This window comes from Crotalus tigris, unplaced genomic scaffold (genome assembly GCF_016545835.1).
Source record: "Crotalus tigris isolate CLP2741 ecotype Arizona unplaced genomic scaffold, ASM1654583v1 scf7180000020963.25688851:1431469, whole genome shotgun sequence".
NCBI lineage: Eukaryota > Metazoa > Chordata > Lepidosauria > Squamata > Viperidae > Crotalus > Crotalus tigris.
Window position 1 is genome coordinate 1,028,676 of NW_024098281.1, and position 14,421 is coordinate 1,043,096.

The 14,421-nt window shown below is 48.1% G+C and overlaps 1 protein-coding gene across 1 annotated transcript in view; it reads left to right on the forward strand.

Moving 5' to 3' along the window:
- The first annotated feature begins 7,864 nt into the window (after positions 1–7,864).
- Positions 7,865–14,421, forward strand: part of TLN1 (talin 1) — a 37,459-nt gene continuing 30,902 nt past the window's right edge. Inside the window, exon 1 of the mRNA XM_039368983.1 lies at positions 7,865–7,974. The gene's annotated coding sequence lies outside the window, so the exon portion shown is untranslated. The remainder of the gene's footprint in view (positions 7,975–14,421) is intronic.

The following is a 14,421-nucleotide window of genomic DNA, read 5'->3' on the forward strand; positions in this document are numbered from 1 at the left end:
AGGATACTAAATAAGCAATCAACATGAATCATAATAGGATGCTAAATAGAAACAATCAGTGTTTCCATTGCTTGTGAACTGCCTAGGATAGAGATTTTCAGTCATAACCGCCTTCAGATCTGGGGACTTCCAGAAGCCTCCAGCAGACCTGTTACATTTTTTAATACTGGTGGCTATGGTAAATATTGTTGTTATTATTATTGTTGTTGTTATTCTTATTATTAGTAGTAGTAGTAGTAGTGTTAGTAGTATGGTTGGTCCCAGACAGCCAAATGTTTAAACTAGCTTTGGCATTCTTGTCCACTACTGAGGCCTTCCCAAGGATCTGGGATAGGAAGATGTTGTTTGATGGTGTTAAAAGTATTATTATTACTATAAATGAGAGGCAAACATATTCCCTTTGGAAAATGAAAGCTTAATGTGGGATGGGATCCCTGGCTTGGCAATGGTTCCTGTGAAAAAGACACAGAAAGTTCTTGGATTAGCAGGACAATCGGTCCCAGAATTTCTGTTACTAAGCAATGCAATCCTAAAGTGTGATGTCCATATTGCCATCTTAACTCAGAGACCTTGCAAGTCATTCAGAGGACCTCATGTGACCAGAGACCTAAGCAAGCACGCTGCTGGGCAGGTGGGTGAATGTCGCAGGCAGGTGCTATTATAGAGCATGAGTGGGTGAGTGGTGGGTGGCTGTATTCTGTAGCGGGGCTGCTTGGGAGAAAAAGGGATGGGAGCAACTTATGGGAGCGACTTGGAGGCTCCCTGCTGGCTTCCTCATTGACTTTGTGGGAAACCAGCAGGAAGGTTGCAAATGGTGATCACATGACCGTGGCTTCCTGGATCGTGTGACAATGATGACATTGCAACAGCTGTAGTACCGAGGACCAATTACAAGTGCCCCTCACTCAGCTCCATTGTAACTTCACATATTAATCAGTTATTTTAGGCTGTATCAACAGAAATACTTCATTAATTGCAGCAAGCAATGCATCTTCATTTTGTTGGTCAGACCCCACCTCCAGGACTGTGTTCAGTTGTGTCAACAGCGTTTAAGAGAAGTGGGAGTCAGTTCAAAGAAGGGCAATGAGGCTGAACCAAGGAATAGAAAACAGTAACTATGCAGAAGAATGGAAGGGAGCGCAGGATCTGATGGCTTCCAGAGATCCAAAGAGAAAGAAGGTCAAAAGGCTTCCCTTTTCTCATTCTGGTGTCCCAGATGCAGCTCAGTGGATTTCAAGACAGATTCCAACTGATCCACTTCTTGGGAGTAATGATGAAAGAGGGTGAGCTCTCATTTTCTGCTTCTGAGCATCCACGAAAAAAGCCTTTTAAATAATAATAATAATAATAATAATAATAATAATAATAATAATAATAATAATAATAATAACTACTACTGGAAGAAAAGGTGTTTACCCGTCGCAGATACACAGTGATGGAAAACAAAGAAATAATGATCTGTTACTACAGATCAAGTCCAACAAGACGAGGATATCTAAAACGAATGCACCAATTCTGGAAAGAACAACATCCAGAATCAGAAATAACAGAACAGAGACTAGCAGATCAACGCCGATTTATAACACGAAATAAAGTATTTACAGAAACAGAATTAGACGAACTGCAAAGGTTTACCCAGGGCAAAGAAATCAAAGCCTTACAAGAAGTAATTCAGAATGTAGAGGCAAACCAGGGGGAGTTGGCAGTGAAAGAATCCAGTAGAGATATACAACTGTTCTCATTTGGAAACCAGGCACCTCTTCCTCAGGAAGAACAAAACCCTCTAACTAAAGAAATAAAAGAATTGAAACAAAGAATAATTGAGCATCTAGAACAGCACAAAAACAACAGAATAAGGCTGCCTGCATTGAAGCTTGTTCCAAAGAAACAGCTAGCACAAGCATTAAAAGATGCAAATACTGCAATAGCAAGTATAAGCACCAATTCACTGCAAGAAACAAACCAATTAATGTACAGCACAGCTGCAGTTATAACAGAATACCTGGGATGCAAAATCAACAAAAAGAAAAACAAACAAACAGTGCACCAGAAAAATGGAAGGTTAGACTAGAAAATAAGATCAGCAAGTTAAGATCACATGCAAGCAAGCTAGAACAGATGAAAGAAAAGAAGCTGAAGAACAAGAAGACCAAAGAATACCTAATCAAGAAATACCACTTAGAAACAAGGAAGATCAAGGAAGCACTGGAAATAATAAAGCAACAAATAACAGCTATAGCCAGGAAAATCAGTAGATATGAAGCTCGAATTGCAAACTATAGGCAGAACCTCCAATTTCAATCCAATCAGAAACGTTTCTACCAATCCATCAATGGAGAAACTGCAAGGAATCAGTCATACCTGACAAGGAAGAAACAGTGCAGTTCTGGAAGCAGATATGGGATAACCCAAAGAAATACAACAAGGATGCGGCTTGGTTAAAAGAGGTGGATGCAAATAAAACAGAAGTTGAAATGAAAGAACTAGTAATAACAACAAAAATGGTAGAAAAAAGAGCAAAGAAAATCAAAAATTGGTCAGCACCAGGTGAAGATGAACTGCATGGGTTTTGGTTGAAACATCTAACTGTTATACACCCACTCATTGCCAAGCAATTCAACAATATACTACAAGGAGGAGAAATTGAAAAGTGGCTAACAACTGGGAAAACCTACCTAATAATGAAAAATCCAGCAAAAGGGGCAACACCAGGTAACTACAGGCCAATTACCTGCTTACCAACAACTTTCAAATTACTAACTGGTGTGGTAGCTGATGCAGTACAACAGCATCTAGTTGAAAACAATCTCTTTCCACCTGAGCAGAAAGGAAACCGCCCCAATAGCAGAGGAACAAAAGATCAACTCCTAATAGACAAAATGATCTTGGAAAACTGCAAGAGAAGGAAGACCAACCTGAATGTGGCATGGATTGACTACAAAAAGGCATTTGACTCTCTGCCACATGATTGGATAATAAAGTGCCTAGAAATAACAGGAGTCAGTAGAAACATCAGAAAATTTGTGCAAAGATCGATGGCACAATGGAAGACACAGTTGCAGATCAATGGTGAGAGGCTGGGAGAGGTTAATATCAAGAGAGGAATATTTCAAGGAGATTCATTATCACCATTACTATTTGTTATTGCACTGTTTCCTCTGTCAACAATACTGAATAACTCAGGACATGGCTATCAAACATCAAAAACATCTGCCAGACTATCCCACCTCCTTTACATGGATGATCTGAAGCTGTATGGAAAAACATCATCTGAAATAGAATCGCTGCTCAACACTGTCCGTATATATAGCCAAGATATTGTAATGGAGTTTGGCTTGGACAAATGTGCCACACTTACTATCAAACAAGGAAAAATAGTGAAAACTGAAGGAATCAAGATGCCCCACGAAAATAACATTAAGAGTCTGGATGAGGAAGAATACTACAAATACTTGGGTATCCTTCAAGCTGACAACATCAAGCACACTGAAGTCAAGAAAAAGATTAGAGGTGAATACATCAAGAGAGTGAAGAAGATCTTAAAATCCAAACTCAATGGAGGAAATACCATAAAGGCAATCAACACCTGGGCAATCCCAGTCATTAGGTACACAGCTGGAATAGTGGACTGGACTCAAGCAGAACTAAAAGCAATGGATAGGCAGACCAGAAAAATAATGACAATGAATCATGCCCTTCATCCACGCAGTGACATTGATAGACTTTATCTACCAAGGCAAATAGGTGGGCGTGGAATGCTACAAGTACATCAGATGGTTGAAGAAGAAAAAATGGCTTTGGAAGAATATCTGAAGAACAATGATGAAGATGCACTGAAATTAGTATATCAGGAAGGCTTACTAACTACTAGAGAGACCAAACTGGCCTACAAGAAAGACCAAATGAAGAACAGAATAGAGGCATGGGAAGACATGGCCAATACATTAAAAAAATAGCTGGGAAAGCAGATAATAATAAAACCTGGCAATGGCTAAGAGCAGGAAAATTGAAGAAAGAGACCGAGGGATTAATTCTGGCTGCACAAGACCAAGCCTTAAGGACAAATGCATACAAAATCAAAATTGAGAAGACAGCAACAGACAGTAAGTGCCGCCTATGCAAAGAAGCTGAAGAAACAGTGGACCACCTGGTAAGCTGTTGCAAGAAGATTGCACAGACTGACTACAAGCAGCGGCATGACAAAGTAGCAACAATGGTGCATTGGAAGATCTGCAAAAAATATCAGTTGCCTGTAAGCAAAAACTGGTGGGATCATAAAATAGAGAAAGTCATAGAAAATGATAAAATTAAACTGCTCTGGGACTTCAGAATTCAAACAGACAAGCACCTGCAACATAACACCCCAGACTTAACAATTGTCGATAAGAAAGACAAAAAAGTCTGGATAGTGGATGTGGCAGTGCCTGGAGATAGCAGAATAGAAGAGAAAGACCTGGAGAAGATAACAAAATACAAAGACCTACACATAGAAATAGAAAGACTGTGGCAAAAGCAAGCAAGGGTAGTACCAATAGTCATAGGCGCCTTGGGTGCAATCCCAAAACAACTGGAGCACCACTTGAACACCATTGGCATTAACAAATTTGCTATTAGTCAATTGCAAAAGGCGGCCTTATTAGGAACTGCTTCCATCCTGCGACGATACCTGTAATACCATCAAACATCCACATCTGCCTATCCCAGGTCCTGGGTAAGGACTCGATAGGTAGACAAAATGCCAAATCCAGTCTGAACATCTGGCTGACTGTGCGATGATTGAGATAATAATAATAAAGTTGGAAGGGACCTTGGAGGTCATCTAGTCCAACCCCCCGCTCAGGTAGGAAACCCTATACCATTTCAGACAAATGGCTGTCCAGTCTCTTCTTAAAAACTTCCAGTGTTGGAGCACTCACTGCTTCTGGAGGCAGGTTGTTCCACTGGTTAATTGTTCTGTCAGGAAGTCCTTGACTTGAGACCATTATTGGGACTGGAATCTCAGTCATTGAGTGAAACACTTGTTCAGGAAGACATCTCATGACTGCTTAGCTCAACAACTGCCATCCTGGCATTCCAGGTTACAATCGTTATCTCATGGGTTGTTAAGCAAAGTCCCAGATAAGGAGGAACTCCAAGCTGAAAAGCCTCCTTGGCTTTTTGGCAGGAGGGATATTCAGCCCGAGTAGAGAGACACTCAAGCCCGGATTGTGCCAGGTCTCTTGAGTCCTTACTTGCCACCACCCAAGGCACTCCACACTCCTTATCTAGGAGCAGAAAATCTTCCCTGAAATCCAGCCCAATAGAGAGACAGGTGCGGCCTGCATTGGGCCTCCCCTACCTGCCTATGGCACCCCATGCTCCTAACTGTACTGCCTATCAGCTCTGGGGCTGAAAATCTTGCTTGGATTTTGGCTCGCTCTGTCTCCGGGGACTGGCCGAAAGAGCTGCAGGAATGGTGCTGAAATCCTTCAGCAGACAACTCTTTCAGCCAGTGGCCAGAGAAAAGACAGTAGCAGCTTGCAAACTTTCCTGCTGGCTTCCTCCTCACATGATCATTGGGCAATTAGTATCTGGTCCTAAAAGTAAACAGGTTACCAAGCATCCGGATTGCAATCAAGTGATTGTTTGTGTATGTGTATACACCCCATTTTGCGATAGTTGGACGTGCTTTACAGGTAGTAAAGCAGTCTTTTTGAGGCTATCGTTATTTCAAACTGTTGTTAAGCAAATGGCCATGATCATCTGCACCTCTTTCTGTGCTTTCAGAAACAATGTAAAAGCACATGTATAGTATTGAGACTTCTGAAAATTCACTAATAAAACCTGATTATTAGTGAATTCCTAATTCCTCCAACTCTATCCTAATATATTTTATAGAATGCCCTAAATTTGAAAGAGTTAGGAACATGTCATCAGCAAGTAAGTGTACTAGATAACTTCATTTGCCTACTTTTATCTCTTTTCATTTCCGTGTGGTCACGCAATGCTATTGTTAATGTTTCTATAACAAAATCAGATAGCAAAGGTGATCGCACTTACCAATAGCACTTAGATTTATATACAGCTTCACGGACCTAAGTGATTTAGAGTCAGCATTTTGCCCTCTCCAATAATCTGGGTCCTCCTTTTACTGATCTTGGAAGGATGGAAGGCTAAGTCAACCTTGAGCCAGTCAGGATTGAACTCCTGGCAGTGGGGAGAGTTTGTCTGCACTGCTGCATTCTAACCACTGCGCCACCATGGCTCATGATAAAGGTCAACCTTGATTTGTCTCTCTTGAAAGTGAAAATTATTCCTGAATGTTCCTTCATGCACCCACACCTTATAAGCCCTTATAAACAATAGTACACTGCCACTGACATCCCCTAAACCAGGGGTAGGCAACCTTGGCTCTTTTATGATTCGTGGACTTCCTATAGCATAGCTGGCTCAGGAATTTTGGGAGTTGAAGTCCATGAGTCATAAAAGAGCCAAGCTTACCTACCCCTGCCCTAAACTCTGCTGAAGATATTACCTAGCGCGGTAACAAAACGTTCGGAAACCAACCCACGAGCTCAGAGAACGAACCTTCATCCTTATACAATTAGATTATATAAAACATTAAAACATACATTTAAATGGCATACAAATTTAAATCAGTTAAAAATCAATTAACCAAAATGAAGGGAGCAAAATGCAAATGGGAATGAGGTGAGGGGTCTGACGAATCCCTTAACTAAGATGCCATTCTCCCATTGGGGCTGGTTCCTCGGATTATATTTCTTTACTTATTTATTAATTCAATATCTATAGCTGTCCAACGCAATCAGGTGACCCTGGACCCATGCCATGAAGGGTTTTAACGGCGCTAGCCTACACCTTGAATTGGACCCAGAAACAAACTGGCCACCGGTGCTGCATGGGCCGCCCAAGAACTGCTTTATGTTCCAGGTTTCCAATGTAATTTTGTCTTTGCACCTTCGGATTTTCTTTGCCTGCATCAGCAACTAGACTTTCTGGAGGTCTTAAAAGTAGACCATGATAAATCATTGGAGCCTCGAAGGACTCTCAGCTCTTCCTTGGCAGCATGTTGAGAGTCAGCCGAGCAGAGGAGCCCCCTTGTCCGACAACATTATCAACGTCTTGTCCACCGGGGTGATTTTCTAGACTGCCTCCTCCGGTGCGGCCTCGATCGCCGCCTCTGCCGGGGCCACCAAAGCGACCTTCTTCCGTTGCTGCTGCCCAAGGAAGGTCGCCGCCTGCTTTAGCGGGGCAGCCCCGGGAAACTTTGCCCAGGGCATCCTGCAGAGCTTCTTCGCTCGACGCCCCAGGGACAGACACCGGCGCGGACTCCAGCAGGACAGAAGGGGAAGGGGTGCATTCCGATATTCTCCACGCACTTAAAAGCAACAAAAGCGCGGAACCGAACCGCTACAGCACCGCTTGGCCGGTCTAACACGGATGGACTTCAACTCCCAGAACTCCCCGGCTTGACAGCGAGCCTCCAGATCGGCCAAGGTGGCCGAGGAATTCTGGGAGTTGAAGTACCGGGAGCAAGAACTCTTCGAAGACCAGGTCCGAAAGGCCACCGCGCGGAGGAAAGTCCGTGTTCTGTCCGAGACAGAATAGGCTGCTGTAATTCGCTAAGACAGGCAGTTCACTCGGTGAAACAAGACAAAGAAATATCACTTTGGGGAGAAAGCGGATGAGGCCCGGACGGGTGCCGGGACTCGGCTCTCCCAGGCCGCCCTCAATGGAAGAAGGCTCCGCCGCTTCGCTTCTCCCCCTCGGCCCGACGACGCGCCCACGACTGCAAAGAGACGTGGGATAGAGGGAGGGAGTCCTCCCCCTCCGACGGCCCGGGACGCGGGCATGCGCCCTGGCGGGGAGGCGCCTCGCGGGCGGGGCGGGGCCAGGCGGGAGGTGGGGCGGCCCTCCTGCCCTCGCTCACAGCCCAGCGCCCGCCGCCGCTGCTGCCGCCGCCTCGCCCCGCAGGTACGAACGCGAAGCCGCCGCCGTCGCGCCCCGGGAGGCTCATCCAGCCACACGCCCGGCGGGCAGGGAGGGGCTGCCGCGGGACGGGGCGCCGTTCCGGCCCTCGCCCGCCCGCTTTCTGGGAAGGGCCCGGAGCCCCAACGGGAGGGCCGAGGAGGGCCCGGCCGCCGCCGCCGCCGCTGCTCCTCCACAGGCAGCCTGTCCCGTCCCGTCCAGCCCTGCCCGGGTTTGCAGGACGGCCACAAAGTGGCGGGCGCGGGGAGTCTCGCCGGCCCTAACTCCGACTCTTCCCGGGTCGGCGGGGAGCTGGCTCCGACTCTCCCTTCGCCCCCACTCCGGTCGAGAGGGGAGAGTCCCGGTAGGGCCGCGGGGCTTTCGCTGCCCTGGGCCTTGGGGTTCCTTGCAGAGAAAAGCGTCGCTCCGCAAGGCGGGCGTCCCTTCCTTCTCGCCGTTTCCATCCCTTCCCGCCCTCCCTCCGTCTCTTGGCCTTAGGATCCCTGCCCGCCCGGTGCAGCCCCCGAGAGTTTCGGGGCTCTCCTGTCTGAGCCGGCAGCGCTTTGCCCTCTCCCTCCCGGCCGGGCCCCCTGCTCCCCTCTCGGCTGGACTCGGGCGGGGGGGGGGGAAGCGGTCCAGCCACTCCTAGAGGAGCTTCCGAGAAAGTTGGGTTTGGGGCGTATGGAAAGCGGAAAGGAGGAACTTCTGGCTTCCCTCCCACGCGCGGCTCCCCATTCTGCAGCTCTCGGACCTCCCCATCCCCCGGTGGCAATCCCATCCCCCGGTTAGCCAGTCTACTTTGCAGGGTGGTGGTTGCTTGGCGTAGCAGAAGAGGGAGAACCTCGCCTGCTCCTTAAATTCCAGGAGGGGGAAAGGCGGAGTTTCAATATTCAACCGAATGTGAACAAAATAGTCCCTTTTATGGCGCTGTGCTGGGGGGGGGGGGCAGGCCAGGGGCTGAGGGAGGGGCATTTCTCACTGGTGACGGGTCTCTGCATGAAGAGGTCTCTGTTAGATTTCTGAAATGTTTTTTCAATAGAAGGGAATCTGTAGCTGTTCAGGGCTGAATTGTGGAGCCCTTGGTGTTCTCTTGAGTTAGGTTGCTTGCTAGCAGACATTTCCTGAACAAGAAACGCATCAAAGATGTACTTTTTTTTTTTTTTAAAGAGCACTGTGATAGGTTTATAGCACCAATTGTGTCTTGTGCAATGTGTACTCCAGAATTAGCAAGCCGAGTGTTTGCAGAAAAAAATAAAACCACAAACGGAGGCCAAGGCTGAAGGCTTTGTCAAATGTTTTGGGCCATTTTGATAAAGATGACTGCAAATATTTTTAACCTATTAAAAATGGAACTGTAAAATTTGGAGTAATCTTTTTCTCTGCAGTAAGCTACTTTGGCTTATTGCTTTGCTCTTTGGTGGCTGCTAAGTTGATTTCTACTTTCTGTTCCTTTCTAAAGCTCTCTTCCTTGGTGGGGGCCGCCGATCCCATAGCTTGTTTTGTGAGGGGCTCTAGGAAGCCTGTGGGAACCCCCCACCCTTACCCCCACTCAAAGCTCTATGGCCTTGGGCTTCATTGGCACTTCTTTTTGCTGGAGCTGAGAGAAGCAGGTGTACCCGAGGAAAGACCTCTGGAGGTAGAGCATGCAGCCAGCTTTTCTCCCACCTGGAAATTGACTCGCAGAGGTCAGCTTGAAAGGGCATTGCCAAGTATCACCAGGCACAGTTCAGCATCTCCCTTCTTTCTTGTAGCTGCAGAAGTGGGGCTTCTCCCCACTGAATGCAGAGCCTTTGGTTGCAGCTGTAACATCTGCTTCACTTGGCAATGCCTTGTGTGGGGCAAGGGCCCCTCCACCTTACCCTGACACCCAGGGCTGTCCCTACAAGTTGGGTTAGAGTACTTGAAAGCTGAAGAAGGCAGGAAACCCCACAAGCTTGCCACATGTGGGGTTTCAGAGTGTGTGGGGCTCCAGAGGGACAGTGGTATGCTTGCCCAGGGTGGGGAGGTCGTCTCAGGGAGCATGTCCAGGATTGGCGGGGGTTCCCCTTCACTTTCAGCATCTGGCCCAAGAGCAACCCAGACCCCCTCTCTGTCTGGGGTTATGCCATCTGCCAGTTCTTGGTGCTGTGGTTCTCTCTGCCTCCAAATAGAGCCCCTGCAGCCTCTCTCTCTCTCTCCTCCCCCCCCCCCATTGCTGCTGAGGCCATGGCCAGAGGTGGCCAGGCATTCCATATTTGGTAATAAATATTGTGGACTCTTTTGCCGTGGGAGGGGGACACTTCCCACTCGATTCCTCCTCCTTCTGGCTGGAATCTGCTAGCTTCTCATTTGGGAGGGATGAGGCACAGCCAAAAGTACCCTGCAGGGTTCAGGCTGGTGCCTCAGGCCTTCTGCAGCGGCCCTTAGCTGGCTGGCTTGTGACTGCCATGTGAGAGCAGCAGCAGACCCTCGGACAGCCCATGTGGCACTGAAGGGCCCTCTGAAATGCAGGTCTTCCAAATTTGGTGGGGACAGAGAAGAAGCTGAGGGTGCGTTGGCCACCTCCCTCCACTCCTCCTAGTTTCTGGGAAGGCTGTTCCTGCCTCTGAGGGGTGGCGCTTCCTCTTCGCCCCCTCTTTGGGGCACCTTGGAATGCTGTAAGGGGCATCCTTTTTCTGGGGACCTCTGGGGCTGCACAGCTGGCATCCTCTCTGCCCCTGACCCCTTTGCCCTTCCAGTGTGCCGAGAGTGGGAGGGAGGGAGCTCTGGCGTCAGCGGAGGCTGTTGAGACAGCCATGAGCTGGATGGACAGGAAGTGGGCCTGCGGGCAGCTGACCAGGGACCGTCCTGGAGGGGAGAGTTGGCCCTTCTGTCCTGTAGAGTCAGAGAGCAGGCGAGGCTGCTTTCCACCTCCAGAGGTTTAGGCCGAATGCTCCCCTCCACATCTGCCACTGTGCCAGAGGCTGCAGACATTGTGCTTCCGTTGGGGAGCTGGGGCTGGCTGGATCCCAGGCGGCCCTGGGCTGCTCCAGGGCAGTCAGGGAAAGTAGGCCCAGCTCAGAAAGGGTGGGGCTGTCATGGACCCCACGCCTGGTGGGTGGGGAGGAGGGTGCTGACTGGCTTGGAATGGCCTAACCCAGGGCAGGCTCTCTTCTCCCCACCTCCACCCCCCTTAGCAGGAAGGCAGGCTGGAGGTGGCGTGTGGGGAAGGGAAGGAGGAGAGCCCTGGGTGTTCCAAGGCCTGTCAACTCTAGCCCCTGCCACAGCAGAGCAGTGGAAGCTGGGCGGGTGAGCCATTTCCTGTTGCATTTTTCTTTTGCAGAGCGATGGCCCTGACTCAGTGGGTCCTGGGGGGTGGCTCCTTCCTTCCTTCCTTCCTTCCTTCCTTCCTTCCTTCCTTCCTTCCTTCCTTCCTTCCTCCCTCCCTCCCTCCCTCCCTCCCTCCCTCCCTCCTTCCCTCCCTCCCTCCCTCCCTCCCAATGCTGATCCTTGAGGCTTTGGGAAGCTCCCTTAAAGAGCAGCCACCCTGCTCCCTTTGAGCAGTGCGGAAAAGGGTCGAGGGACTTGAGTGGCTTGCTGGCTTTGGGGTGCTCCTGGCACCTGCTCTCCCCCTTGCACTGGGGCTCTCGGAAGCCTTTAGCCTTGGCACAGTGAGCTTCAAGTTGGGTTAAGAGGAGAAGAAGGAGACCTTCCCATTTCATGCTGCATGACCCTTTCAGTTGGAATGGGCGTTACCTTTTGCAACTTTCCAGCTCTGCCTTTCCAGGGTAGTAAAGCGTAAGGTTAAAGGTCTCAGCTCTACCACCTTCCCGCAGGGTCCTCAGGTGGGTGCCCTTCCTGCATCAAGGAGTCGTCCACCTATTCCTGTTCCGGACATGGCTCCCCCCTTGCCCTCTGGGCCCCCATTTTCATCTGCCTGTTGCAGCCAAGAGCTGAGCCTGGCAGACTCCTTGTTCTGTGCCACAAACTGAAACACAGAGAAGAAATGCAGCCGGGCCCATGTCCTCCGCTGCTTCTCTTCCCCCTTCTCCCTTATTTGTTCTTTGGCTGTTTAGTATTTCCGTACAGACGTTCAGCACCCCCAAATTATTTTCAAGCCATTCAGCATTAAGGCTCTGCTCTCCCAGGCGTTCTCAGGGAGTTCCTGGGCTGAGGATGGAGGGATAAACCTTTAGCAAACACCTGGCATGCGGCTCTGCAGATTTGGGGGAGGGGAGGGAAGGAATTCAGGCTGCCTTTTTTAATTGAGAACTTCAAATACATTAATGGGTTTATAAAAATCTTCAGGGCCAGGCCTAGAATAGAAATGGGATCTAGTGTTGTCTATTCATGCCCCCCTCATTCTTTTACTGTTGCTGTTGATTCTGCTCTGCATGAGGCAGACCCCTCCACCGCCCCCCCTCACCCTGAGACTCCCTGTAGCTCCTGCCTGGTGCTGCCAGTGCTTGGCTCTGGTAGGTCCTGGGGTCCTACTTGGGGGGGAGGGCAGGGTGGATAATAATCCATGATTTTTAAAAAAAAAATCAAAAAAAATAGGATTTTTTTAAAATTTAAATTGGATTTTTTTTATTTTTTATCAAATTTATTTTAATAACATGCTTTTGGAATAAAAAAACTATCTAAATATAGTTTTCTATTTCAGATGCATTAATAATTTAGTGTATTCAGCATGAAATGGATCTTAGTTATGTAGCATGAGGCTATATTCTGCAATATTTACATTTTTGGTAAACTCAATGAATCTAATGTTATCTCTGCAAACTGAGATAACATGCACTGCATTGATGTATTCACTCAATTTCACAGTAACCTTGAGATAAATCGTAAAAACAAAGTTCAGGAATATTCTTTTATCCCATTGTTTTGCAAATCTGTGTACCTACAAACCGTATGATGGTTTGAAGAGAAATGTGTCTAAGTGTTTTAACTAAATAAAAGAATTTGAGTAGTTCTCCAACTATGTGAGATTAACCTAAAATTGATTCTGATATCGCTGTTTTACTAACCTGACAGTTTATTATTCTGAATAGGAAACCCTCATTTTGTTTGCAAATAATAATATTAAAGATTCTAACTACCAGCAAGAATGAGTCCTTACATTTAAAGAGCACCTGTCATTTCAGATCCATGATGGCAGTGCTTGCTAGCGGGCATCCATTCACGTGCTGTCCGCCACGTCCCTCACTGTATTGTGTCACTGCTGCATCACCAGCCGTCCCATTAAAGTGAGTGGGACTGTCGGCGAGTCAACAGCGGGTCAGGAGGAGCTGCTGCAGGATCGAGATGACAGTTCCTCTTTAAAAATTATGATTTAAATCGTGTTGATTTAAATCAAGCCTTTTTACTAGTGATTTAAATTGTGATTTAAATTGATGATTTAAATCAAATCCACCCTGGGTGAGGGTCATCACACCTGTGTCCCACTTCACGCAGAGTTTAATTTTGAATGGTGCTGCCATCGTCCTTTGGGGCTTGGGGCTTATCCAAGCTAGAAAGTTGGCAGCTCTTTTATTCCAATTCCCGATTTCTGTATTATCATCCTTCTGTCCATAAGAAGAAGGGGACCCACCCTCAGCAAAAGTGTGAGGAAAGAAGGTGCTTGGCCCGGGGCAGTCAGGCATCTGCTGCATGCAGGTCCATTAGCGCTGTTTTGAATGACCGCCTGTCTTTGCATCCGGCTGTACCAGAGGTTTGGCAAAGGCTTGCTGGACGCTGCTTTACTGTTTCTGACTGAGCTGAGAATGCCTGAGCCTGTGTGCCCACCCCCAGATGCACACGTACACATACATCTCTTGCAAAGGAAGGTCTGGCTCTCTGGCAACTATGGGGTGCTGAAGCCCCAGGACTTCAGCAGCTTTGAAAATTGAACCCAGGGCCCAGAAAAGTTACCCATTAAAAACTGAAGTAATTCAAAGTCAAGAGCCGAATTCAAGCTGAACTCCAATAGTGAATGATCAGACCCTGGTCTGCAGCTGCCTTCATTTTGACCCCTCCCAGTCCAGGATAGTCTGGGGGAGAGGGTGTGTAGATTAAGGGGGAGATCCATGACCCCCCCCCTACTCCTTCAGACAGGGTTTCCTCTTCAAAGGTGCTGCTGTTACCTGTCCAGGCACAGCATTTCTCTTGGGAAATCAGAGTGGGAAGGGGGGGGCAGTCAGCCTCCCCCACCCTCTTATCCAGCCCATTCTGCAGATAGTTTGCCAACACAATTCCCTGAATTGGCTAGAGCACCCCTGTTCATCCTGTCTCCCAGTAGCGCTGGAGGCCCATCTGATAGCTTCTGCTGCTTGCTGAAGGGGTTGATCTCCTGTACTTCCGTTTTAAGAAATCGGCTCACCACCCCTGCGTGCATGCATGAACATGCGTATATACACACACACACACACACACACACACACACACATATGCAGTGTCCAATGCAGTTCACATTTCCAAGGCCGCATTAGAGGCGATTCAGAGCAAAACTGGTGGCCG